Source organism: Pristiophorus japonicus, chromosome 9 (genome assembly GCF_044704955.1).
Source record: "Pristiophorus japonicus isolate sPriJap1 chromosome 9, sPriJap1.hap1, whole genome shotgun sequence".
Classification (NCBI taxonomy): Eukaryota; Metazoa; Chordata; class Chondrichthyes; family Pristiophoridae; genus Pristiophorus; species Pristiophorus japonicus.
This window is the reverse complement of record NC_091985.1, coordinates 16,130,439-16,157,805: the sequence shown is the minus strand read 5'-3', so window position 1 is coordinate 16,157,805 and position 27,367 is coordinate 16,130,439.

The following is a 27,367-nucleotide window of genomic DNA, read 5'->3' as shown; positions in this document are numbered from 1 at the left end:
TTCTGTGCTGCAAACTTATATGATTTTATGAAATAAACAGGTTAATGACTGCATATCGTAGACAGAAATCTATGCAAAGATGTGCTAAAAGTAGCATCCAGAAGAAATTAAACCGACTGACTTATTTTTAGGAGAAAAAGGGAATAGTGTAATGGCAGTAAGGTGAGGTTGAGATGTATCAAATTGTTGTGCTAGAGGTATCAAATTGAAAAGTAGGGAAGTTGGCACTATTTTGAAGAAGTGCAGGGAGAGTTATACCCGGTATCCTGGCCAATATTTATCCCTTAATCTACATCACAAAAACAGATCATCTGATCATTATCACATTGCTGTATGTGGGAGTTTGCTGTGCATAAGTTGGCTGACGCGTTTCCCACATTGCAACAGTGACTACACTTCAAAAGTACTTCATTGGTTGCAAAGCGTTTTGAGACATCCAGTGGTCATGAAAGGTGCTATATAAATGCAAGTCTTTGTTTCTTACTAAATCTACCATCTTTATGTTGCAGTTTTTATGGCCACCTGAACACGTGGATAGTGTTATATATGTGGACTTGTATTTACTCTGTACAGCCACCAGAGGGCTCATCCCCTGGAGTCCCAAGGGATCCCATAATCCCTTGGGCGCACAGGTATTTAAGGAGGCTTCACAGGTTGGAGAGGCACTCTGGAGACCTGCAGTAAAAGACTAAGGTCATACTTTACTTTGAGCTCACAGTGTTCAGTCTGACTCTTTCTCCATACACAACAACTGGCGACGAGATACAGATAGCGAACCCAAAGATGCAGAGAACAGTGGGCATCCTGGAGAAATTTTTGGAGGGAGATGATTGGGAAATTTTTGTGGAGCGACTCGACCAATACTTCGTGGCCAACGAGCTAGATGGGGAAGAGAACGCTGCCAAATGTAGAGCGATTCTCCTCACCGTCTGTGGGGCATCAACATATGGCCTCATGAAGAATCTGCTCACTCCAGCGAACCCCATGGAGAAATCGTACGACGATTTGTGCACACTGGTCCAAGAGCCTTTGAACCCGAAGGAAAACGTTCTGATGGCGAGGTACCGGTTCTACACCTACAAAAGGTCTGAAGGCCAGAAAGTGGCGAGTTATGTCACCGAGCTGAGACGCCTTGCAGGACATTGTGAATTTGAGGGACATTTGGAGCACATGCTCAGAGATTTTTTCATACTTGCCATTGGCCACAAAACCATACTTCGCAAGCTTTTGACTGTAGAGACCCCAACCTTGAGTAAGGCCATAGTGATAGCCACCAGTGACAATACTAAGCAAATCTCTCAGCACCCAACTGCTGCTACAAGTACTGTGAACAAAGTGATATTGTTTTCGAATCGTAACGTACAGAGCAGATCACACATACCTGCAACTACACGTCCGCAGATGTCTCAGAGTCCACCATCAAGGGTGATAAATGCAAGGCCATTAACACCTTGTTGGCGCTGCGGGGGTAATCATCGTTTCCATTCATGCCGATTCAAAGGATACGTTTGCAAGGGCTGTGGAACAATGGGACACCTCCAACGCATGTGCAGGCGAGCTGCTAAGCCTGTTAAACCTGCAAACCACCACGTTGCAGAGGAGGACAGATCCACGGAGGATCACTATGAACCAAAGCCTCAGACCGAGGAGGCAGAGGTACATGGGGTGCACACATTCACCAGGAATTGTCCCCCGATAATGTTGAATGTTGAACTAAATGGACTCCCGGTGTCAATGGAGCTGGACACGGGCGCGAGCCAGTCCATCATGGGCAACAAGACTTTCAAAAGGTTGTGGTGCAAAAAGGTCTCAAGTTCTAACTCTAGTTCACACGAGACTAAGAACTTACATGAAAGAACTGATTCCTGTAATCAGCAGTGCGACCCTAAAGGTCTCCTACGATGGAGCGGTGCACAAGCTACCACTCTGGGTGGTACCGGTCGATGGTCCCACGTTGCTCGGCAGGAGTTGGCTGGGAAAGATATGCTGGATCTGGGACGACGTCCGAGCGCTATCGCCCGCTGACGACACTTCGTGTGCCCAGGTCTTAAACAAATTTCCTTCGCTGTTTGAACCAGGCATCTGGAAAGTCCAAGGAGCAAAAGTGCAGATCCACCTAATTCCGGAGGTGCGACCCATATATCACAAAGCGAGAGTAGTACCGTACATGATGAGAGAAAGGGTAGAGATCGAGCTAGACCGGCTGAAACGAGAGGGCATCATTTCATCGATCGAGTTCAGTGAGTGGGCCAGTCCTATTGTCCCAGTTCTCAAGGGAGACGGCACCATCAGAATCTGTGGCGATTGCAAAGTAACTATCTATCGTTTCTCCCTGCAGGACCAATACCCACTACCAAAAGCCGACGACCTCTTTGCAACGCTGGCGGGAGGAAAGACGTTCACGAAGCTGTATCTGACTTCAGCCTACATGACGCAGGAACTTGGGGAATCATCGAAGGCTCTCACCTGCATCAACATGAGAACTGGGACAATAGGACTGGCCCACTCACTGAACTCGATCGATGAAATGATGCCCTCTCGTTGCAGCCTGTCTAGCTCGACCTCTACTCTTTCTCTCATCATGTACAGCACAACATGTTAATAACAGATGCCCATTTGGAATCCGATCAGGGGTGACGTTATTCCAGAGAAACATGGAAAGTTAACTGAAGTCAGTCCTGCACACCGTGGTCTTCCAGGACGACATCTTGGTCACAGGTCGGAATATAGTCGAGCACCTGCAGAACCTGGAGGAGGTTCTTTGTCGACTCAAACACGTGGGGCTCAGGTTAAAATGCTCGAAGTGCATTTTGCTAGCGCCTGAAGTGGAGTTCCAGGGAAGGAAGATTGTGGCGGGCCGCATCAGGCCCACCAACGCGAAGACGGATGCAATCGAGAACGCACCGAGGCCACAGAAATTGACGGAGCTGCGGTCATTTCTGGGACTCTTGAACTACTTTAGTAACTTCTTACCAGGTCTCAGCACACTGTTAGAACCACTGCATGTCTTACTACGAAAAGGGGACGAATTGGTTTGAGGCAAAAGCCAAGAAAATGCCTTTGTATAAGCGAGAAAATTGCTATGCTCAAACAAATTGCTTGTGTTGTATGATCCATGTAAGTGTTTGGCACTAGCATGTGATGCATCATCATATGGCGTCAGGTATGTATTGCAACAAGCTAATGATTTCGGGAAACTGCAACCAGTTGCTTATGCATCCAGGAGTCTGTCTAAGGCTGAGAGAGCCGACAACATGATTAGAAAAGAAGCATTAGCGTGTGTCTATGGGGTAAAGAAAATGCATCAATATCTGTTTGGGCTAAAATTCGAACTGGAAACTGACCATAAGCCACTTATAGCCCTGTTTTCCGAGAGTAAAGGGATAAATACCAACGCATCGGCCCGCATCCAGAGATGGGCGCTCACGTTGTCCGCATACAACTACGCCATCTGCCACAGGCCAGGCACAGAAAACTGTGCCGTTGCTCTCAGTACGCTGCCATTGCCCAGCACGGGGGTGGAAATGGCGCAGCCCACAGATCTAGCCATGGTTATGGAAGATTTGAGAGTGAGCAATCACCCGTCACTGCCCGGCAGATCAAAACCTGGACAAGCCAGAACTCCGTATCATCTCTCGTAAAAAGCTGTGTGCTTCACGGAAGCTGGTCCAGTGTCCCAGTGGAAATGCAGGAAGAGATAAAGCCGTTCCAGCGGCGCAAAGATGAAATGTCTATACAGGCAGACTGCCTTCTGTGGGGCAATCGAGTAGTTGTCCCCAAGAAGGGCAGAGTCACCTTTATCAATGACCTCTACAGTACCCACCCAGACATCGTAATGATGAAAGCGATAGCCAGATCCTACATGAGGTGGCCCGGTATCAATGCGGACTTAGATTCCTGCGTTCACAGATGTAATACATGCTCGCAGTTTCGCAATGTACCCAGGGAGGCGTCGCTAAGTTTATGGTCTTGGCCCTCTAAACCGTGGTCTAGGATACATGTCAACTATGCAGGCCCATTCTTGGGTAAAATGTTCCTTGTGGTTGTAGACGCGTACTCCAAGTGGATTGAATGTGAGATAATGTCGGCTAGTACGTCCGCTGCCACCACTGAAAGCCTGCGGGCTATATTTGCCACGCACGGCTTACCCGATGTCCTGGTGAGCGACAATGGGCCATGTTTTATCAGTGCTGAGTTCAAAGAATTCAAGACCCGTAACGGAATCAAAACATGTCACATCTGTCCCATTTAAATCAGCGTCCAATGATCAGGCAGAGAGAGCAGTGCAAACCATCAAGCAAGGCTTGAAGAGGGTAACTGAAGGCTCACTACATACTCGTCTATCTTGAGTCCTGCTTAGCTACCGAACGAGACCACACTCACTCACTCGGATCCCACCTGCTGAACTGCTCATGAAAAGAGCACTTAAGACAAGGCTCTCGTAAGTTTACCCTGATCTACATGAACAGGTAGAGAGCAGGCAGCTTCAACAAAGTGCACACCATAATAGCGCAAATGTGTCACACGAGATTGAAGTCAATGATCCTGTATTTGTATTTGTATTAAATTATGGACAAGGTCCCAAGTGGCTTCCCAGCACTATCGTGGCCAAAGAGGGGAGCAGGATGTTTCAGGTCAAACTTTCAAATGGACTCATTCACTGGAAACACTTGGACCAAATCAAACTCAGATTCACGGACTATCCTGAACAACCCACCTTGGACCCTACCTTTTTTGATCCCCCAACACACACACCAGTGGCAACAGACACCACGGTTGACCACGAAGCAGAACCCATCATCCACAGCAGCACTGCAGGTCCCAACACACCAGGCAGCCCAGCAAGGCCAGCTGCTCAGTAGCCAGCGAGGGCCCAACAAATGATTCAACAACACCAGCTTTCACACCGAGACGATCAACCAGGGCAAGAAGGGCCCCAGATCGACTCACATTGTAAATAGTTACACTATTGATTTTGGGTGGCGGGGGGGGGGGGGATGGAGTGTTGTTATATATATGGACTTGTATTTACTCTGTACAGCCACCAGAGGGCTCATCCCCTGGAGTCCCAAGGGATCCGATAATCCCTTGGGAGCACAGGTATTTAAGGTGGCCTCACAGGCTGGAGAGGCACTCTGGAGACCTGCAATAAAAGACTAAGGTCACACTTTACTTTGAGCTCACAGTGTTCAGTCTGACTCTTTCTCCATATACAACTGATAGACCTTGGCTTAACCTTTTATCCAAAGGGTGCCATCTTTCCCAATGCCGTCATCACTCAGTACTGTGTTAGAATGCCAGCTAGATTATTCTCTCAAACCCTGGGGCGGAGCTCAAACTCCCAATTTTATCAGAAGTGAGAGCACTACCAACTAAGCCAGAATCAGTGTTACCAGAGCTCGGTTCTGCCTTTGAAGTGCTGGTCTTTGTAGTAGAACTCTGCTGCCTAGTTCAGGGGTTTTATTTTTGGATAATTTTTCTGCAGAATAGAGTTGGGCTTGAGTTATTTTTAAATCTTGGGTTTTGAAGAAAACCATAAGTGACAGCACCGAGATCGAGAGCAGCATGAAGCATTAGAGTAGACCCCCTAGAGACCACAGATGTGAGTCAACTTGTTGTCTCATCTCAGGTAGCCAACAAAGATTGTGATGATGATTCAATTAATGTTGGCATGCCATGAGGTCTCTGCTGAGAATAACCAATGGGAGAAAGGATGGTTGGTTTGCCTGACAGGGCCACTGGTGAATCCCTGTACAGGGAAAGAAAAAGAAAGAAAGACTTGCATTTATATAGCGCCTTTCATGACCACCGGATGCCCCAAAGCGCTTTGCAGCCAATTAAGTACTTTTTGAAGTGTAGTCACTGTTGTAATGTAGGAAACGCGGCAGCCAATTTGTGCACAGCAAGCTCCCACAAACAGTAACGTGATAATGACCAGTTAATCTGTTTTGGTTATGTTGAGTGAGGGATAAATATTGTCCAGGACACCGGGGATAACTCCACTGCTCCTCTTCAAAATAGTTCCATGGGGTCTTTTACATCAATCTGAGAGAGCAGACGGGGCCTCAGTTTGACATCTCATCTGAAAGACGGCACCTCCGACAGCACGGCACTCCCTCAGCACTGCATTGGAGTGTCAGCCGCGATTTTTGTGCTCAAGTCTCTGGAGACTGTCTTGAACCCACAACTTTCCTGACCCGGAGACTGAGCCGTGGTTGGATCTAGCAACTCCTGCGTTCTTGTATGAACCAAAGACAACTTAGTAAGCGGAGCTACTGCAGGTTCTTATTTCCTCGACTCCGAGGGACTGCCTATGATGACGACTTATTTCCTGACGAGAGTGGAAACATTTGAAGCTGGTAAATGCCCCAGGCACGCAACTGCAATTCAGCGATCATTGGCGAGACTATTTAACAGGACATTACTTAGTGCTTATTGCAAGGCAGTGAGCAATCCTTTGAATCTTCGTGCAATCCTTTAACCTTGAGGGCTGCAGGAGCATTTCTGAAACAAGAATATTTAACGAGCGAGGTACTTTTGTTAAACAATTCCGAAATGACCTATTGGTGTTTTCACAATCCTAATTTGTAATCGCGAGCTGTGGGGACACAGAGAAAAAAATCTCGAAGCTACAGGGAATCGTTTATTTTCAGTGGGCTGAATTAGGTTTGAACAACCTGCATGACATGTGAAAGCTTCATTTAGCGATTGAAATGTAGATTGTGGTAAAATGATCATTTTTCACTAGCAGGTTGTCATTCTGCAGGGCAGTGGAAAGATTGCTGGCTCCATTACAGTAAGTATATGGTAATTAGGTGTAAAGGCAGAAATAAAGAGGTTAGTTTATCAGTCCCACAGGATGAAATGAAATCCGCTGGTTAGAATGACTCATTCTTTATATTTTACGCGCGTTCAATTCAGAAAATAGACTCTTGCCCTTGGCAAACCAGCTTAAAAAAAAACAGTTCAAACGAGCTGGGAGTCACTTTGATGTTCCTTATTTTCCAATTTCCAATATATTGTACATTAAGAACATAAGAATTAGGAGCAAGAGTAGACCTTGAGTCTGCTTTGCCATTCAATGAGATCATGGTTGATCTTTGACCTCAATTCCACTTTCCTGCCCGATCTCCATATCCCTTGATTCTCTTGGAGTTCAATCGATTGCACCTTAAATATAAGAAAGAAAGACTTGGATTTATATAGTGCCTTTCACGACCACCGGACGTCTCAAAGTGCTTTACAGCCAACAAAGTACTTTTTGGAGTGTAGTCACTGTTGTAATGCAGCAGTCAATTTGCGCACAGCAAGCTCCCACAAACAGTCATGTGATAATGACCAGATAATCTGTTTTTAATGATCATTGAATCATAGAAGTTTACAGTTTACATCGTGTCCGCGCCGGCCAAAGAGAGGCTATCCAGCCTAATCCCACTTTTCAGCTCTAGGTCCGTAACCCTGCAGGTTATGGCACTTCAAGTGCACATCCAAGTATCTTTTAAATGTGGTGAGGGTTTCTGCCTCTGCCACTCCATCAGACAGTGAGTCCCAGACCCCCACTGTGTCAAGAAATTTCCCCTCAAATCCCCTCTAAACTTTCGAGCAATTACTTTAAATTTATGCCCCCTGTTTGTTGACCCCTCTGCTAAGGGAAATAGGCCCTTTCTATCCACTATATAAGAACATAAGAAATAGGAACAGGAGTAGGCTATACGACCCCTCTAGCCTGCTCTGCCATTCAATAAGGTCATGGCTGATCTGATCAAGGACTCAGCTCCACTGGCCCGCCCGCTCCCCATAACCCCTTATCGTCTAAAAAACTGCTCATTTCTGTCTTAAATTTATTCAACGTCCCAGCTTCCACAGCTCTCTGAGGTAATGAATTTCACAGATTTACAACCCTCTGAGGGAAGAAATTTCTGGTCATCTCTGTTTTAAATGGGCAGCCCCTTATTCTAAGATCGTGCCCTCTAGTTCTAGTCTCCCCAATCAGTGAAAACATCCTCTCTGCATCCACCTTGTCAAGCCCCCTCATAATCTTATATGTTTCGGTAAGATCACTTCTCATTCTTGTTGATTGAGGGATAAATATTGGCCAGGACACCAGGGATAACTCCCTTGCTCTTCTTCGAAATAGTGTCATGGGATCTTTTACGTCCACCTGAGAGTAGACAGGGCCTCGGTTTAACATCTCATCCGAAAGACGGCACCTCCGACAGTGCAGCACTCCCTCAGTATTGCACTGGAGTGTCAACCTAGATTTATGTGATCAACAATTCTATACTCTACATTTTATCCAGATTCCAGCATCCGCAGTATTTTGCCTTTGCCTCTATATTCTATACTCAACAATTCAGCATCTACGGCCCTTTGGGGCAGAGAATTCCAAAGATTCACAACCCACTGAGTGAAGAAATTCCTCCTCATCTCTGTCCTAAACTTTCCTCTTATCCTGGGACAGTGCCCCCTGGTTCTAGATTCTCCAGGGGAAACAACCTCTCTTCATCTACCCTGTCAATCCCCCTCAGAATCTTGTATGTTTCAATTAGATCACCTCTCGTTCTTCTAAACTCCAGGGTGTATAGGCCCATTCTACTCAATCTCTCCTCATGAGACAAGATTTGATCAGGTTTTAGGTGAAGCAAATAATACAAAGGGGCCTTTGCAGAACAGAGTCGACACATATGTTTGATTTGTTTTCATATCCCTATTTCTTAGAATAATAAAATCTAACAGCACAGAGGGAAGCCATTCGGCCCATCGTGCCAGTGTCGGCTCTGTGTGAGAGCTTATCCAATTAGTTCCACTATCTTTTTCAAGTATACCTGAGAATTTGGCAATCGGCAAGCGGCACACTGCATGCGTGTTCCAGACTATCGAAAAGTTTGCAGTTGTTTTTTCTTAAATTAAAAATGTGTTGTATTCCAGTATAGATGTACCCTGGAAGATTTACTTTATTTACAGTTTATTTACTTTATACTGAAGCAATGCTAAGCAAAAACTCACACGTAACTAATACTACCGGTGGCCAAGCGCCTAGTAATTAGTCCGTGGCTCTGTGGTTGGCAACTGACCAAGTTGCCCTCTCACCAGCTGCAGCGAGGGACTGTGTTCTCGCACTGCAATTATACCTGAGAATTTGGCAACCGGCCCACTGCCTACGTGATCCAGACTGTCAAAGTCTGCACTTGTTTTTTCTTTTTAATTAAAAATGTGTTGCGTTCCAGTCCAGTGGAACTTCTGTAAGAACGGGTTGTTCATGTAATCTTATCAACCTGTGAACCTCAAGGGCAGTTGCTTTACTTGTTTGAAGGTGTTAGCGGTTCAACAGTCCTGTCTGGTTTTCACAGACTTTCCCAGGACTCCTATTTGTGACAAATGTTTTCGCAACGGCAACAGCTCTTAAAGTTCAACAAAGAGGTCTCGTGGCCTTGCAAGGCATACTGGGTTATAAGAATTTGGTCAATTTTTAAGGTCGGCCATGTTAAGGCACAGTTACAGCAAAATTAAGAGCAGAAAATGGTGTATCCAATTCCCTTTTGTCATCATAGAAACATAGAAACATAGAAATTAGATGCAGGAATAGGCAATTCGGCCCTTCGAGCCTGCACCACCATTCAATAAGATCATGGCTGATCATTCAACCTCTGTACCCCTTTCCTGCTTTCTCTCCATACCCCTTGATCCCTTTAGCTGTAAGAGCCATATCTAACTCCCTTCTGAAGATATCTAACGAACTGGTCTCAATAACTTTCTGCAGTAGAAAATTCCACAGGTTAACAACTCTCGAAGTGAAAAAGTTTTTCCTCATCTCTGTCCTAAATGGCTTGCCCCTTATCCTTGGACTGTGACTCCTGGTTCTGGGCTTCCCCAGCATCGGGAACATTCTTCCTCCCTCTAACCTGTCCAAACCTGTCAGAATTTTATATGTTTCTATGAGATCCCCTCTCATTCTTCTAAACTCTAGTGAATACAAGCCCAGTCGATCCAATCTCTCCTGATCATAGGCAGTCCCTCAAAATCTTGTTTCCACTCTAAAAGTGAGTTCTCAGGTGACTGAACAGTCCAATTCGGGAATTACAGTCTCTGTCACAGGCGGGACAGACAGTGGTTGAAGGAAAGGGTGGGTGGGGAGTCTGATTTGCCGCATGCTCCTTCCGCTGTCTGTGCTTGTTTTCTGCATGCTCTCAGCGACGAGACTCGAGGTGCTCAGCGCCCTCCCCGGATGCTCTTCCTCCACTTAGGGCAGTCTTGGGCCAGGGATTCCCAGGTGCAGGTGGGGATGTTGCACTTTATCAAGGAGGCTTTGAGGATGTCCTTGAAATGTTTCCTCTGCCCACATGGGGCTCACTTGCCGTGTAGGTGTTCCGAGTAGAGCACTTGCTTAGGGAGTCTTGTGTCGGGCATGCAGACAATGTGGCCCGCCCAACGGAGCTGGTCGAGTGTGGTCAGTGCTTCGACGCTGGGGATGTTGACCTGATCAAGAACACTGACATTGGTGCATCTATCCTTGTAATGTATGTACATAAGGTCTGCTCATCACCAGGGGGCACCACCGTCGGAGGTCCTAGGGTGATAGGTACACTCGTGCTGGGCCCGGTATATAAGCTGAACTTCACCTTTGTATCTTCACTTCTGGAAGCCATTAAAGACTGACCAGGTTAGACCTGGTCACTGGCTCACAGTACGGAGTTCGTTGTATCATTTCATACACCACAACTGGCGACGAGGCAAATACGCACCCACGCAAAAGTATGACGAGCACAGCACGATCAAGTACTGTTGGAATTCTCGAGAGATTCAATGAGGGAGAGGATTGGGAAGATTTTACGGATCGTCTTGACCAGTATTTCATGGCAAACGACCTAAACAAAGACAAGGATGCAGAGAAGCATAGGGCAGTTCTTCTCACCGTCTGTGGCCCCACGAGCTATGCACTCATCAAGAATCTGCTCTCATCCACTCTTCCTACAGAAAAGGATTACAAAGAACTGTGTGCTCCAGTTCGGGAACACCTTAAACCCACGAAAGGAATCCTCATATCCAGATATCGCTTCTATACGCACGTTCGTCCAGAAGGCCAGGACGTAACAGCATTTGTTGCCAACATGCGACGTCTTGCAGGGCCTTGCAAATTTGGGCCTGCGTTGGAAGACATGCTGCGTGACTTTTTCGTGATTGGGGTCAACCACGAGACGATCTTAAGTAAGCCGCTGGCTGCGGAGACGCCGGACCTCAGCAAGGTCATCACCATCGCCCAGGCTTGACCACGCAGAAAAGCACGAAGCAGATATCGCGACACAACAGGAACTCCACGGCAAGTACTGTGCACAAAATTGTATCGACGACCAGCAGAGCTGCACATGGCAGGGCCTACTCGACTGCGTCTGCAAGACCGGGAGCCGCTCAAAGTTCACCATCGAGGGCCTACTCGACTGCGTATGTGAGAACGGGAGCCGCTCAAAGCCCGCCATCGGGCGCAAATCTGAGCTCAACATGTTGGGGTTGCGGGAGCAATCACCGACCCCATCAATGCCGCTTCAGGCAGTATGTATGCAGAGGGTGTGCGAAGGTGGGGCATCTTCAGCGGACGTGTCCACAGCAGAGCAAGTGAGCTGCGACACACCACGTGGATGATGATCAATTCAGCATGGATCTGGCGATGCAGCCCGAGGCACTTGAGAGCTCCGAGGAGGAAGTGTATTGCGTACGTGCGTTCCTAACAAAGAGCCAACCGATAATGATGGAGGTAGAATTACACAGCGCGTCGATATCCATGGACTTAGACACAGGTGCAAGTCAATCGATAATGAGCCACAGGACTTTCGAAAAGCTGTGGGAGACCAAGGCAGAGAGACCCAAGCTGAGTCCGGTAAATGCGAAGTTGCGTACCTACACCAAAGAGCTCATACCAGTGATCGGTAGTGCAGCAGTAAGAGTGTCGTACGAGGGAGTGGTTCATGATCTACCTTTATGGATTATCCCGGGCAACGGCCCATCGTTACTCGGCAGGAGTTGGCTCGAGAAAATAAAATGGAAATGGTACGATATCAAAGGTTTGTCATCAGCGGATGATGATTTGTGTGCTCAAATGTTGAGCAAATTTCCCTCACTGTTTGAACCGGGAATTGGTAGCTTCAAAGGAGCCAAGGCGCAGATTCACCTAGGCCCAGACGCAAGGCCCATCCATCACAAAGCCAGGGAGCTCCCGCACGTGATGAGATAAAAGGTCGAGCTCGAATTGGACAGGCTACAACGCGAGGGGGTCATCTCACCGGTCGAATTTAATGAATGACCCAGTCCCATTGTTCCAGTGTTAAAGAGCGACGGCACGGTCAGGATTTGTGGAGACTACAAGGTCACGATCAACCAAGTTTTGAAACAAGATCAGTACCCGCTACCGAAAGCTGATGACCTGTTTGCAACGCTAGCCGGGGGAAAATCATTCACCAAATTGGATCTAACGTCGGCCTACATGACACAAGAACTGGTTGAATCATCAAAGAAACTTACGTGCATCAACACGCACAAAGGACTGTTTATTTACAACAGGTATCCTTTTGGCATTCATTCAGCAGCAGCCATATTTCAGAGAAACATGGAGAGCCTATTGAAATCCGTCCCCAGGACCATGGTACTCCAAGACGACATCCTAGTCACAGGTCGTGACATCGCCGAGCACCTGCACAATCTGGAAGAGGTTCTGCGTCGTCTGGACAAAGTGGGTCTCAGGCTGAAATGTTTGAAGTGCGTTTTCATGGCACCAGAGGTCGAATTCCTTGGACGAAAGATTGCTGCAGACGGAATCAGACCTACAAACGTGAAAACAGAGGCCATCAAAAATGCGCCCAGGCCGCAGAATGTGACGGAGCTGCGTTCATTACTGGGTCTTCTCAATTACTTCGGTAACTTCTTACCCAAATTGAGCACAGTATTAGAGCCTTTGCACAAGTTGCTCAGGAAAGGAGATAACTGGGTGTGGGGTGAACTTCAAGACAGAGCCTTTGAGAAGGCTAGAAATCTGTTGTATTTCCACAAGCTACTGGTACTGAATGACCCATGCAAGCATTTAGTTTTGACCTGTGATGCGATGTCCTATGGGGTTGGCTGCATACTCCAGTAAGCCAATGAGTCAGGCAAACTGCAACCAGTTGCATACGCGTCTCGAAGCCTGTCCAAGGTGGAAAGAGCCTACGGCATAGTAGAGAAAGAAGCTTTAGTATGTGTTTATGGAGTAAAAAAAATGCACCAGTATCTGTTTGGGTTTCGCTTCGAGCTGGAAACCGATCACAAGCCACTTATATCGTTGTTCTTGGAACATAAAGGTATCAATACCAACACGTCGTCCCGCATCCAGAGGTGGGCGCTGACATTATCTGCCTATGATTATGTCATTCGCCATAGACCAGGAGCCGACAACTGCGCTGATGCATTGAGCCGGTTACTGTTGCCCACACCGGAGGTGGAAACGCCAATGCCCGCAGAGCTACTCATGGTCATGGATGCCTTTGAGAGTGAAGGGTCACCTGCCACTGCTCAACAAGTTACAACCTGGACCAGCCAGGATCCGACCCTATCGGTTGTAAAACGTTGTGTTCTTAACGGGTTCTGGTCGACCATCCCCAAGAAAATGGGTGATGAAACCAAACTGTACAGCCATCCAGTCTGACTGTTTGCTGTGGGGTAATCGTGTTGTAATGCCCAAGAAAGGCAGGATGAGATTTGTACGGGAGTTACATAGTACGTATCCCGGTACTGTCATGATGTAGGCCATCACCAGGTCCCATGTTTTGTGGCCTGGCATTGACTCGGACTTAGAGTCATGCATGCATCAGTGCAGCACTTGCATGCAATTAAGCAATGCCCCAAAGGAAGCTCCGCTCAGTCTGTGGTCATGGCCATCCAAACCGTGGTCTAGAATCCACATCGACTTTGTGGGCTGCTTCCTTGGTAAAATGTTTTTTGTGGTGATGGATGCATACTCCAAATGGAATGTGCGATCGTGTCATCCAGCAGTTCCACTGCCACCATTGAGAACCTGAGAGCCATGTTTGCCACACATGGTCTGCCAGACATCGTTCCCAGCGACAATGAACCATGTTTACGAGCCTGGAGTTTCAAGAGTTCATGAAACGCAATGGCATAAAACACATCATGTCAGCCCCGTTCAAACCCGCATCTAATGGTCAAGCGGAGCGGGCAGTTCAAACCATCAGCAGAGCCTGAAACACGTAACACATGGTTCCTTGCAGGCACGCCTGTCACGCATACTGCTCAGTTACAGGACAAGGCCCCACACACTCACCGGGATCCCGCCTGTGGAACTATCGATGAAGAGAAGCCTCAAAACCAGGCTCTCTCTCGTCCATCCTGACCTTAACGATCATGTCGAAACCCGACTTCAACACCAGCAGTGGTATCACCACCGTGCCGCAGTTTCACGCGACATATCTATAAATGACCCAGTGTATGGACTTAATCAGGGTCAAGGGCCCAGGTGGCTCCCGGGCAATGTTACGGATAAAAAGGGTAACCCGGGTGTATATGGTTAAGCTCAAGAATGGGCAGATGTGCAGGAAATACATTGATCAAATTAAGCTAAGACACACTGACAAACCGGAACATTTGCAATACCAACCAACTCACGTCCAGCCATCAAAAGAACCCACTGTGGTCAACGCCCAGCCCGAGGTTGTGAGAGACTAGGAAAGCACTGGGATTGTACTGAGACAGTCAACCAGGGAGCGAAGGGCTCTGGACTGTCTGAACTTATAATATGGACCTGTGCCAAGAACTGGGGGGGGGAAATGATGTAATCTATGTATTGTGTTCCTAACACAGATGAGACTGCACACAGGGTGGTTAAAGTAACAGTGACCTCAGTCTTTATTAAGACACTCCAGATTGAGGAACAGGCCTTAGGGGCCGGCTTATATACAGTGCTCCCAAGGGATGCTGGGATCCCTTGGGACTTCAGGGGTTGTGTTCCCTGGTGGCAGAACATAGGACTGCATGCTTTACAGATACACAACATCACTCCCCGCCAAAGTCAAAGTGAAAACTATTTACAAGATGAGGCGGTCGGGAGCCTTTCTTTCCCTGGTGGACCGCCTCGGTACAAATGTCTGTTCTGGTGTGTTGGCTGTGCCCTCGCTGGGCTGGCATGTTGTTGGCCCTGCAGGGCTGCTGGGTGAGCCTGGCCTTGCTGGGCTGTTGGGCGTGATGGGTTTGATTTCCTGGTCCAAGGTGGTGTCGTTGATCCTTTGGGTGTGTGTTGTGGGCTCGAAAAAGGTGTTATCTGCTTTGGGTTGTTCAGGGCAGTCTGTGAACTGCAGCCTCGTTTGGTCCAGGTGCTTTCTGCAAATTTGTCCATTGTCTAGTTTGACTACAAACACCCAGTCCCTTCTTTAGCTATCACCGTTCCCGCGATCCACTTGGTACCATGTCCATAGTTTAGAACATACACAGGGTCATTCAGATCAATTTCCCGTGACACAGTGGCGCGACCATCGTTTACATTTTATTGCTGCCGCCTGCTCTCTACCTGATCATGCAGGTTGGAGTGAACCAACGAGAGTGGTTTTAAGTGTCCTTTTCATGAGTAGCTCAGCCGGGGGCACCCCTATGAGTGAGTGGGATCTCGTGCGGTAGCTGAGCAGTACTCGGGACAGGTAGATTTGGAGTGAGCCTTCTGTGACTCGTTTAAGGCTCTGTTTGATTGTTTGTACTGCCCGCTCTGCCTGCCCATTGGAGGCTGGTTTAAACGGGGCTGAGGTGACATGTTTGATCCCATTGCAGGTCATAAATTCTTTAAATTCGGCACTGGTGAAACATGGTCCATTGTCACTGACCAGTATGTCAGGCAGGCCGTGGGTGGCAAACATGGCCCTCAGACTTTCAATGGTGGTGGTGGCGGTGCTTCCCGACATTATTTCACATTCAATCTATTTTGAAAAAGCATCCACCACCACCAGGAACATTTTACCGAGAAACGGGCCCGTATAGTCGACATGGATCCTCGACCATGGTCTGGAGGGCCAGGATCACAAACTTAGCGGTGCCTCTCTGGGCGCGTTGCTCAACTGAGCACAAACGCTGCATTGCCGTACACAAGACTTTAATCAGAGTCGATACCGTGCCACCATACGCGGGATCTGGTTATGGCTTTCATCATTACTATACCCGGGTGTGTGCTGTGGAGATCCGAGATGAACGTCTCCCTGCCCTTTTTGGGTAGCACTACGCGGTTACCCCACAACAGGCTGTCTGCCTGAATGGACAGCTCGTCCTTTCGCCGCTGGAACGACTTGATTAGCTCTTGCATTTCAGTGGGGATGCTGGCCCAGCTCCCATGCAGTACACAGTTTTTTACTAGGGACAGCAGAGGATCTTGGCTGGTCCAAGTCCTAATCTGGTGGGCCGTGACAGGTGATTAATCATTTTCAAACGCTTCCATGACCATCAACAAGTCTGCAGGCTGCGCCATTTCCACCCCCGTGGTAAGCAATGGTAGCCGACTGAGAGCATCCACACAGTTCTCGGTGCCTGCCCTGTGGCGGATGGTATCGTTATATGCTGACAGTGCGAGTGCCCACCTTTGTAAACGGGCTGAGGCATTAGTATTTATCCCCTTGTTTTCAGCGAACAGGGATATAAGGAGCTTGTGATCGATTTCCAGCTCAAATTTGAGGCCAAACAGGTACTGATGCGTTTTCTTTACCCCGAACACACACGCTAATGCCTCTTTCTCAATCATGCTGTAGGCCCTCTCAGCCTTAGACAAGCTCCTGGAGGCATAGGCGACAAGTTGCAACTTCCCCGCAACATTAGCTTGTTGTAATACACACCCGACTCGGTACGACGACGCATCACATGCTAACACAAGTCTTTTACACAGGTTATACAATACAAGCAGCTTGTTGGAGCATAAAATGTTTCTGGCTTTCTCAAAAGCAATTACTTGTTTTTTTCCCCATACCCAGTTCTCACATTTACGCAATAACACATGTAGGGGCTCTAAGAGGGTGCTTAACCCTGGGAGGAAGTTACCAAAATAGTTGAGGAGTCCCAGGAACGACCGCAGCTCCGTGACGTTCTGTGGCCTGGGCACCTTCCTGATAGCCTCTGTCTTGGCGTCTGTGGGTCGAATGCCATACGCTGCGAATTTTCTCCCCAAAAACTCCACTTCTGTTCCCATGAAGACGCATTTCTACCTCTTCAGCCGCAGCCCTACGCGATCCAATCGCTGGAGGACCTCCTCCAGATTTTGTAGGTGCTCGACGGTGTCCCGACCCGTGACCAAATGTCGTCCTGAAAAACCACCGTGCGTGGTACCGACTTGAGTAGGCTCTCCATGTTTCTCTGGAAGATCGCTGCAGCCGACCGAATTCCAAACGGGCATCTGTTGTAGATGAACAGTCCCTTGTGCGTGTTGATGCAGGTGAGCCCTTCGAAGACTCCTCCAGCTCCTGCGTCATGTAGGCCGAAGTCAGGTCGAGCTTGGTGAACGTCTTGCTTCCTGCCAGCGTAGCAAATAGGTCATCTGCGTTAGGTAGCGGGTATTGGTCCTGTCGCGAGAAATGATTAATAGTTACTTTATAATCGCCGCAAATCCTGACCGTGCCATCACTTTTGAATACTGGAACAATCGGGCTGGCCCACTCGCTGAATTGCACTGAGGAGATGATGCCCTTGCGTTGCAGCCTGTCCAGCTCGATTTCCACTCTCTCCCTCATCATGTGAGGTACCGCTCGCGCCTTGTGGTGAATGGGTCGTGCCTCTGGGACCAAGTGGATCCGCATCTTCGCCCGGAAAAGCTTCCAATGCCTGGCTCAAAAAGGGAAGAAAACTTGTTTAAGAACCTGGGTACATGAGGCCTCATCGACATGTGATAGCGCTCGGGTGTCATCCCAGTTTCAGCGGATTTAGCTCAGCCAGCTCCTTGCAAGCAGTGTGGGGCCATCGCCCGGGACAGTCCAGAGTGGCAGTTCATGCACCATGCCCTCATAGGTGACCTTGACCATGGCGCTGCCCAGGACAGTGATAAGCTCTTTGGTGCACATTCTCAGTTTCGTGTGGATGGGGCTCAGGGCTGGTCTGAGTGCCTTGTTGTACCACAGTCTCTCAAACACTTTTTTACTCATGATTGATTGTCTAGCGCCAGTGTCCAGTTCCATGGCTACGGGTAAGCCATTCAATTTTACATTTAGCATTATAGGTGGACATTTCATCGAAAATGTGTGCACCCCGTGTACATCAGCATCTGCCTCCTCACTCTGAGGCTCAAAATTGCTTTGATCCACCATGGACCAATTTTCCTCTGCCACGTGGTGGTTAGCAGGTTTTGCAGAGCTTGCAGTTCGTCTGCAAGCTCATTGGAGATGCCCTAATGTTACACAGCTCTTGCAAACATACCTTTTGAAGTGGCATGAATAGGCTGAATGGAAACCTCCACAACACCAACAAGGTGTGAATTGCCTTGCATTCATCCTTTGTTGGGGACTATGAGTCATCTGGGTCACCTGAGGCCTGCTGGCAGTTGCAGCCTCTTTGTTTCTGCCCTGTACATTTCTGCTCGCAAACACAGTTCCAGTTAATTTATGAACATTGCTAGCACTTGTGTGCTGAGAGATTTGTTTGGTGTTATCACTGGTGGACATAAACGTCTGTGCTATCGCAATGGACTTACTGAGGATCAGTGTTTCTACAGTCAAAAGTTTTCGTAAGATGGTCTCGTGGCCAATGCCCAGTACAAAAAAGTATCTGAGCATTTGCTCCAGGTAGCCATCAAACTCACATTGTCCTGCAAGTTGCCTTAGCTCGGCGACATAGCTCGCCACTTCCTGACCTTCAGATCGCTGGCATGTGTAGAACCGATACCTCGCCATCAGCACGCTCTCCCTCAGGTTAAGATGCTCCCGAACCAGTGTACACAGCTCCTCATACAACTTATCTGTGGGTTTCACCGGAGCCAGAAGATTCTTCATGAGGCTGTAGGTCGGTGTCCGCAGACCGTGAAGAGGACCGTTCTCCTTTTTGCAGCGTTTCCTTCTCCGTCCAGCTCGTTGACTATAAAGTACTGGTCTAGCCATTCGACATAGGCTTCCCAGTCCTCACCTTCAACTTTCCACATCATGCACAGTGATTGGGCCCCTTGCTCTCTTAATGCACATTCCATCCTCAAGCTACTCTTCTGCCACTGGTACAGGTCGTCTCTCTGCCAGTTCAATTCCTTTTCAATCTTCTTTATTTAATTGGAGGCCGCGGAAAAGCTTTGGCCCGCGATGCCATGGCGGTTACACCACAGTCGTGCCCACTGGTGGCCTTCAAGGCTGGCACTTTCAGAGTTGGCAGGGTCAGTGGATGAGCCCTTCACTTGGATGGGTCAGGTGGGCTCAAGTACTACTGTGGAGGGGCATCTCCAGCGCCCACCTGCCCCCATTCAGCTAGAAAATGTGGCACCTGCCCATCATTGGAAGGGGGAATTACCCAGGCCAGCTCTCAAGACCATGTGCCCCCTCAAACTGCAGGCCCTCCCCCCCCGCCCCCTGCTGTGTAACAGGGACAATCAGTATTTAAAAAGGAAACGTACTTTTCTTCAAATGGCTGTCGCATGGCGTGAGTGAAGGACGTTTCTTTTTTGTCCGCGCCCAACATGGTGTGGGTGGCGCACTTCTTGCACGCCATATTGGGGCCCATGTAGTCCGAGTAGCACCCACGAAATGGCCACAGCACGGACCAATTTCTCGGCCTTTATAGTTGGGGCATCCACCCTACTGGCCAGTTAGTGCATGGCACAGGTAGAGTGTGGACAGTGGGTGGAAATTGGAGGAATTAGATACCATTGGCTATAGAGACTGTTGCTCCCTTGCCGACTAGACAATGGCCTGAAATCCCGGCCTCCCTGGGTCCGTACAGAGTGTGTACAGACCCGGCAAGGCCCGGCAAAAACCAGTTTTTGGCGTGCGATGCATGTGCCAAAAAACGACTTTTACGATCTGTCAAGTTCTGGCATCTCGGCAGCCAGGACTTTCACATGGGCAAGATCGCGGTATTTGCCCATCTCTTGCCCAGCGAATGCCCTTAACACTCTTGCGCCTGGTAAAAGCAGGCGCATAGTCTACTTTTACCAGCGTAAGAGGTTTAAAGCATATAAAAAAACATCTAAAAATAAAATTAACCAAACACATTTTTCTGTTAAAAACCCTGCCCACTAAGGTAAGTTTATTTTAAACCCTAATTACAAAACATAGAAACATAGAAATTTACAGCGCAAAAGGAGGCCATTTCGGCCCATGGTGTCCGGGCCAGCCGACAAAGAGCCACATGGCTCTCGGTCAGCAGCCCTGAAGGTTACATATAAACCTATGAACAATGAACAGTGGTGGACAGCTAAAGAGAATCCGGCCCAATCAGTCCGCCCCACACAACTGTGACACCCCTTGCATCCCAACATCTTCCAGTCCACTTGACCCGGAGCCATGTGATCTCCCGGGAGAGGCAAAAAAACAGATAAAAACCCAGGCCAATTGGGGGAAAAAAATCTGGGAAAATTTCTCTCCGACCCATCCAGGCGATCGAAACCACTCCAGGAAATTACCCTGGCCGTATTAGATTCCATGATGTACATACCATCGTATCTGCACCAGCCAACAAGAGGTTATCCACTCAAATCTCACTTACCAAACTTAAAACTTAAAAAAAAAAATCGGAAAAATATTTTTTTGTAACACATTTATTAACTTTAGTTTAAATTAATGTTAAATATGTAATTTTTTTCCCCTATTTTTTATTTGTGTTTGGGTGTTTGCGGGGGGGGGGGGTGTTTCTCATTCATAATATTGAGAACTCCTTCTTGCAGAGTACCATTACTATGAATGAGAATACTTTGCCTTGATTGGCTGTCCAGTGCCATGTGACTCCAGCTTCTCCCTGCGCATCTGCAAGACGTGAACGCGCTCCGATGCGCCGGGAGAGGAGGCCTCCGACCGGGATCGCTGGAGGGTGCAGCAGGAAAAGGTAGGTGCGCATCTTTTTTCTATTTTCTGGCGAACGCCCGCGGGAAGCCCAGCACCGGCCTATTAAAACTGGCATGGTTAGCTTGACTGCTGCCAACGATACCGGCTACTTCGACCCACACTCTACTTGCCCCATGCACTGAGTGACCAGCAGGGTGGGCCACAGACTTACTTCCAGGATTCCTGCCATTTCGACTCAGTTATCTAATCAATAGATCAATAACTCATGATAATGACTCATAATAACAGAGTTTATTATTTCTTCCTAATTAACTTTCTTACGCTTGATTAACTTAGTGCGATTACATTACAAGCATTAATCTTTCAGCGTGTATCATCGAGCCTCGGTGACAGAGAGCACTCTGAAGCCAGCGTTACCAAGTAGCGGCCCGACTCTGAATAAAAAGACATGCCAAGAGGACATGATGGCCGTTTTTTGGCCAAGGGGTGAAAACAGGTGCTGAATGGGCGCTGTGCTAATAAGCCATGCCTGTTTGAAAGTCTGGATTTAGTGCACAGATTTGGCCCTAATTGCTGATTACCATAATTTGAACTTGCCTGGAGGTGCTAAACAGACAGCTGTAGATTTAGCACTCATGCTAATTTTTCGTGGAACAGTATATGTGGGCTCCGTGCAGCCACATCCACTGAAGGTGTAGAGTGCCCTGGCTGGCACACAGTGGCACGTTGCAGGATGGCTCAGGGACCGGGAGAGAGGGTGCACAGGTTCTCGGACACAGCACTGGAGGTATTGGTGGAGGAGACCTCGAGGAGGAGGGGTGTCTTGTACCCGCAGTGGGAGTGGGGGGGGGCGGGGGGCGGGGGAGGAGTGGACCTCGCCCTCCTATCCTTCGCTCCTGCAGCAGTTAGTGCTGCTCTGCCTGGCCTCATGTTCTCCCGTTCCACGGGGATCACCGAACAAGATTCCCATGACCAAGCACTCTCTTTCTCTTGGTAACCCCCGTAAGGTAGAGTAGCACAGCACTCACTCCTTTTAGGTGAAGTTCTCAAGAGAATTTGCGGAATAAACGTTGCTTGGGTGTTGGTGAAGTCTTGAGAAAGTGTCCCAGAAAGTCTCCTGATGTGTCTCAAAGGTCTTCTTCACCACTCCAGCAGCACGCGAACCTGAAATGGTGAGTATCCCTTTAAATGGTGAATATCCCTTTAAGTAGCGCATAAAATCAACATCAACACCGTGTTTGCTCCCAAATAGCTGGTCGCTGTTCGGAGAGGGCATTAGGACAAGTGCTGGCCACCAAGATGTGGTGCAGTCTCTTTAGTGAGTGCATTTTAAGTGTCAATCAGCCTCCAGGCGGCCATTTCTAGTGCAGGTTTCATCTACTTTACCAAGATGGCTTCTTACACTCAACGTGGCCTAACCCGGCGTTTCAGCTCAAGTCCCTATTTTGGCCACCTCGGGGGATTGTTAATGCTTGAACGCACTGCCGAGCATTGCCCCAGATATATGTCACATGTGACCAAACTACTCTGGTATTCAGCTTGCAAAGCCGCCATTGTTCATCCCCCTGCCACACTGAGAAATCCTAAACTGATGAGTCGTAGTACCACTCCCATCATCATCACATAATAAATAAGAGCAGGAGTAGGCCATATGGCCCCTCAAGCCTGCTCCGCCATTCAATAAGATCATGGCTGAAATTTTTACCTCATCTCCACTTTCCCGCCCTATCCCCATTTCCCTTGAGTCCAAAAATCTATTGATCTCAGCACTGAATATATTTAATAACTGAGCATCCACAGCCCTTTGGGGGGGGTAAAGAATTTCAAAGACTCGAAACCCTCTGAGTGAAGAAATTCCTCCAAATCTCCGTCCTAAATGGCCAACCCTTAACTTGAGACTATGACCCTTAGTTCGAGACTCTCCAGCCAGGGGAAGCATACTCCCAGTATCTACCCTGTCAATCCCCCTCAGAATCTTACACGTTTCAATCATATTCAAATCGGAAAAGAAAGGAAGATGTCATGTTTGTAACCTTCACATAACTGTAACCTTTATGTAACAACACTGTACACTGTATGCACCTAAGAAATGCACACCTTGACCACAGGGGGTGAACTTGTGGTCGACACTCCTCACCTGGTCATCCAGGTATATAAAGGGAGGTCCCACGCAGGGTCATCACTCCTTGGCCCTGTGAATAAAGGTACAGGTCACAGAGTGACCTTGTCTCCAGTATGTGCCTCGTGTTGATTTGCTGTAGTGTGTAAGGACACAACATTTGGCGACGAGAAACGAGAATCAATGACTCAAGAGAATGGCCACCGGTAGCACGGAGGAACGGTACTGTGTTGGTGAGGACTGGGCTGATTTCGTTGAGAGGCTCCAGCAGAGCTTTGTCATGAAGGACTGGCTGGGAGCGGCAGTGGCTGACAAGCGAAGGGCGCATCTACTGACCAGCTGTGGACCTAAGACATAGGCGCTGATGAAAGACCTGCTCGCACCCGAGAAGGCTAGAAGGGCTGAATGGCCTGCTCCTGCACCTATTTTCTATGTTTCTAAGCCGGCGGACAAGACCTTCGAAGAGCTCAGCAAACTGATCGGTGAGCACCTCAAACCGGCGGGTAGTATACACATGGCCCAACACCGATTCTATACACACCGACGTCGGGAAGGGCAGAGCATACCGGACTTCATTGCAGACCTGCGGCGCTTGGTCAGCCTCTGTAAGTTCACAGCAGGGGGGAGATGTTACGGGATTTCTTCATTGAGGGCATTGGTCATGCTGGGATTTTTAGGAAGCGAATTGAGACCAAGGACTTGATCTTGGAAGCAGCGGCATTGATGGCTCAAATCTTCATGGCGGGGAGGAGGAAACCAAGATCATATACGCGCGCAACTCTGCTCCCAACGTGGCGATGGAGCAGGGAGTTAACATTGTAAACGCGACTCAGAACTCCGCAGGCAGGCAAGGGCAATTCAACACCACCCAGGCAGTAACAGACTCTAGAATGGGTCCTCAACAGAGACAATGGCAGGTTGAACAGACATTTACACCATCACAAGGGACGATACGTTCCGGGATGGGGCAATTGACACCCAATAACAGAGTGCTCAAGAGTAATCAAAGAGACAATCAGAGAGGAATGCCTGGTAGCAGCCCTTTTGTTCACAACAATCTCAGCTCATGCTGGAGGTGCGGGGGCAGACATGCTGCGAAGACCTGCCGGTTTCAACAATTCATCTGCAGAAATTGTAACTTGAGTGGACAATTAGCCAGGATGTGCAGGAAGCCCACAGCGAGGCTGGTTTATGAAGTGGATGGACCACAAGAGGGGTCTGCAAGACTGGGGTATGCTTGGGATACATCAATGGAAGCTGAAGTTCAGCAGGTTCAGGTGGCAAACATCCACAGCTCATGCACAAAAACGCCACCTATGATGATGAGAGTACTGTTAAACAGCATCCCGGTACGCATGGAGCTGGACACAGGAGCCAGCCAGTCACTTATGAGTGTCCAACAATTCGAGAAACTGTGGCCACTCAGAGCTAGCAGACCCAAACTAGAGTGCATTGACACGCAATTACAGACGTACACCAAAGAGATTATCCTAGTGCTAGGCAGTGCAATGTTGGTGGTCACACATAATGGATCTCAGAACCGGCTGCCACTCAGGATTGTCCTGAGAAATGGTCCCGCGCTTTTGGGGAGGATCTGGCTAGCCGAGATGAACTGGAAATGGGAGGATGTGCACGCCATTTCATCTGTGGAGCGAAGTTCATGCTCACAGGTCCTACAAAAGTTCGAGTCATTATTTCAACCTGGCGTCGGGACTTTCAGAGGCACCAAAGTAGTGATACGCATCACCCCGGACGCCACACCAGTGCACCACAAAGCCAGAGCTGTGCCGTATGTAATGCGGGAGAAAATTGAGAGTGAGTTGGACAGGTTGCTAAGAGGGGGCATAATTTTGCCCGTTGAATTCAGCGACTGGGCAAGCCCCATCGTCCCTGTTCTAAAAACAGATGGCTCGGTCAGGATCTGTGGCGACTACAAGGCCACCATCAACCGAGTGTCCCTTCAGGACCAATGCCCACTTCCGAGAGCGGAGGATCTTTTTGCCACGCTGGCAGGTGGCAAGCTGTTCACCAAGTTGGACCTCACTTCAGCCTACATGACCCAGGAACTGGCCGAAGAATCCAAGCTACTGACCACCATCACCACACACAAAGGGCCTGTTTGTCTACAACAGGTGTCCGTTTGGCATTTGTTCAGCATCCGTTATCTTTCAAAGGAACATGGAAAGCCTGCTCAAATCCATCCCCAGAACAATCGTATTTCAGGATGACATCCTTATCACGGGTTGAGACACCGAGGAACACCTCCACAACCTGGAGGAGGTGCTACGCCAACTGGACCAGGTAGGCCTGCGACTAAAGAAGTCCAAGTGTGTGTTTTTGGCCCCAGAGGTTGAGTTTTTGGGCAGGAGGGTTGCCGCAGACGGAATCCGGCCTACCGAGTCCAAATCGGAGGTGATCCGTCGCACACCCAGGCCCGGCAAAACATCGGAGTTGCGTTTATTTCTGGGACTATTGAACTATTTTGGGAATCTGCCGAACTTAAGTACATTGTTAGAGCCGCTACAAGTGCTCCTGCGTAAGCGTTGCGATTGGTTTTGGGGGGACTGTCAGGAACGGGCTTTCAATCGGGCGCGGAACCTGCTTTGTTCTAATAAGTTATTGAGCCTGTACGACCTCTGTAAGAAATTGGTTTTGACATGCGATGCATCATCCTATGGGGTTGGGTGCGTGTTGCAGCAGAGTAATGATGAGAGCCAATTTCTCCCAAGCAGAAAGCGGGTATGGGATGGTTGAAAAGGAAGCACTCGCATGTGTCTACGGGGTGAAAAAGATGCACCAGTTCCTTTTTGGCAGAAGGTTCGAGTTAGAAACGGACCACAAGCCGTTAACATCCCTGTTGTCCGACAACAAGCTGTCAATGCCAATGCGGCAGCCCGCATACAGCGATGGGCTCTCACGCTGGCTGCGTATGACTACACCATCCGGCACCGGCCAGGCACCGAAAATTGCGCTGATGCGCTCAGCAGGCTTCCACTGGCTACCACTGAGGGGGCAGCGGAGCAAAGCGCGGAGATGGTCATGGCTGTCGATGCCTTTGACAGCGCAGGCTCCCCCATCACAGCCCACCAGATCAAAACCTGGACAAGCAGAGATCCCCTCCTATCTCTGATTAAGAAATGTGTCCTGACTGGGGATTGGGCGCCCACACATGGAGCATGCCCTGAAGAGGTCAGACCGTTTCACAGAAGGATGGATGAACTCTCCATCCAAGCCGACTGCCTACTATGGGGCAGCCGGGTAGTCATGCCCCAGAGGGGTAGGGAAGCATTCATCAGGGAACTCCACAGTGAGCACCCAGGCATTGTGCTATTGAAGGCCATTGCCCGGTCACATGTATGGTGGCCGGGAATTGATGCAGAACTGGAACACTTTGTTCACAGGTGCACGACGTGTGCCCAGCTGGGCAATGCCCCCAGGGAGGCCCCACTTAGCCCATGGCCCTGGCCCACCAAGCCATGGTCACGTATTCACGTAGACTACGCGGACCCGTTCATGGGAAAAATGTTCCTCATTGTTGTTGATGCCTACTCGAAATGGATCGAATGCATCATATTGAATTCGTGTTCGACATCCACCACTGTGGAGAGTCTGCGTGCGGTCTTTGCGACCCACGGCTTGCCGGACATCCTGGTTAGCGACAACGGCCCGTGTTTCACTAGCTATGAATTCCGGGAGTTTATGTCGGGTAATGGCATCAAACATGTCAGGACAGCACCGTTCAAGCCGGCTTCCAATGGCCAGGCGGAACGTGCAGTCCAAATCATAAAGCAAGGCATGCTCCGGATTCAAGGACCCTCCCTTCAATACCGTCTATCGCGCCTACTGCTGGCCTACAAGTCCTGACTGCACTCACTCACGGGAGTCTCGCCAGCGGAACTACTCATGAAACGTACACTTAAAACTCGGCTGTCCCTCATTCATCCAGTCTTGTCAGACATTGTTGAGGGCAAGCACCAGTCCCAAAATGAGTGCCACAACCGTAACTCAAAGGGGAGATGGATAGAAATCGATGACCCTGCATTTGTTCTTAATCACGCTGTGGGGCCCAAGTGGCTCGAGGGTACTGTAATTGGTAAAGAGGGGAATAGGATCATAGTGGTCAGACTCAACAATGGACAGATATGCCGCAAACATCTGGACCGAGTAAAAAAATGTTTCAGCATGGACACTGAGGAACCCGAGGAACAGCATGAGATGCTGCCCACACCACCGCCAGTGAACGAGCAACAAGAACCATCAGCAGCATGCA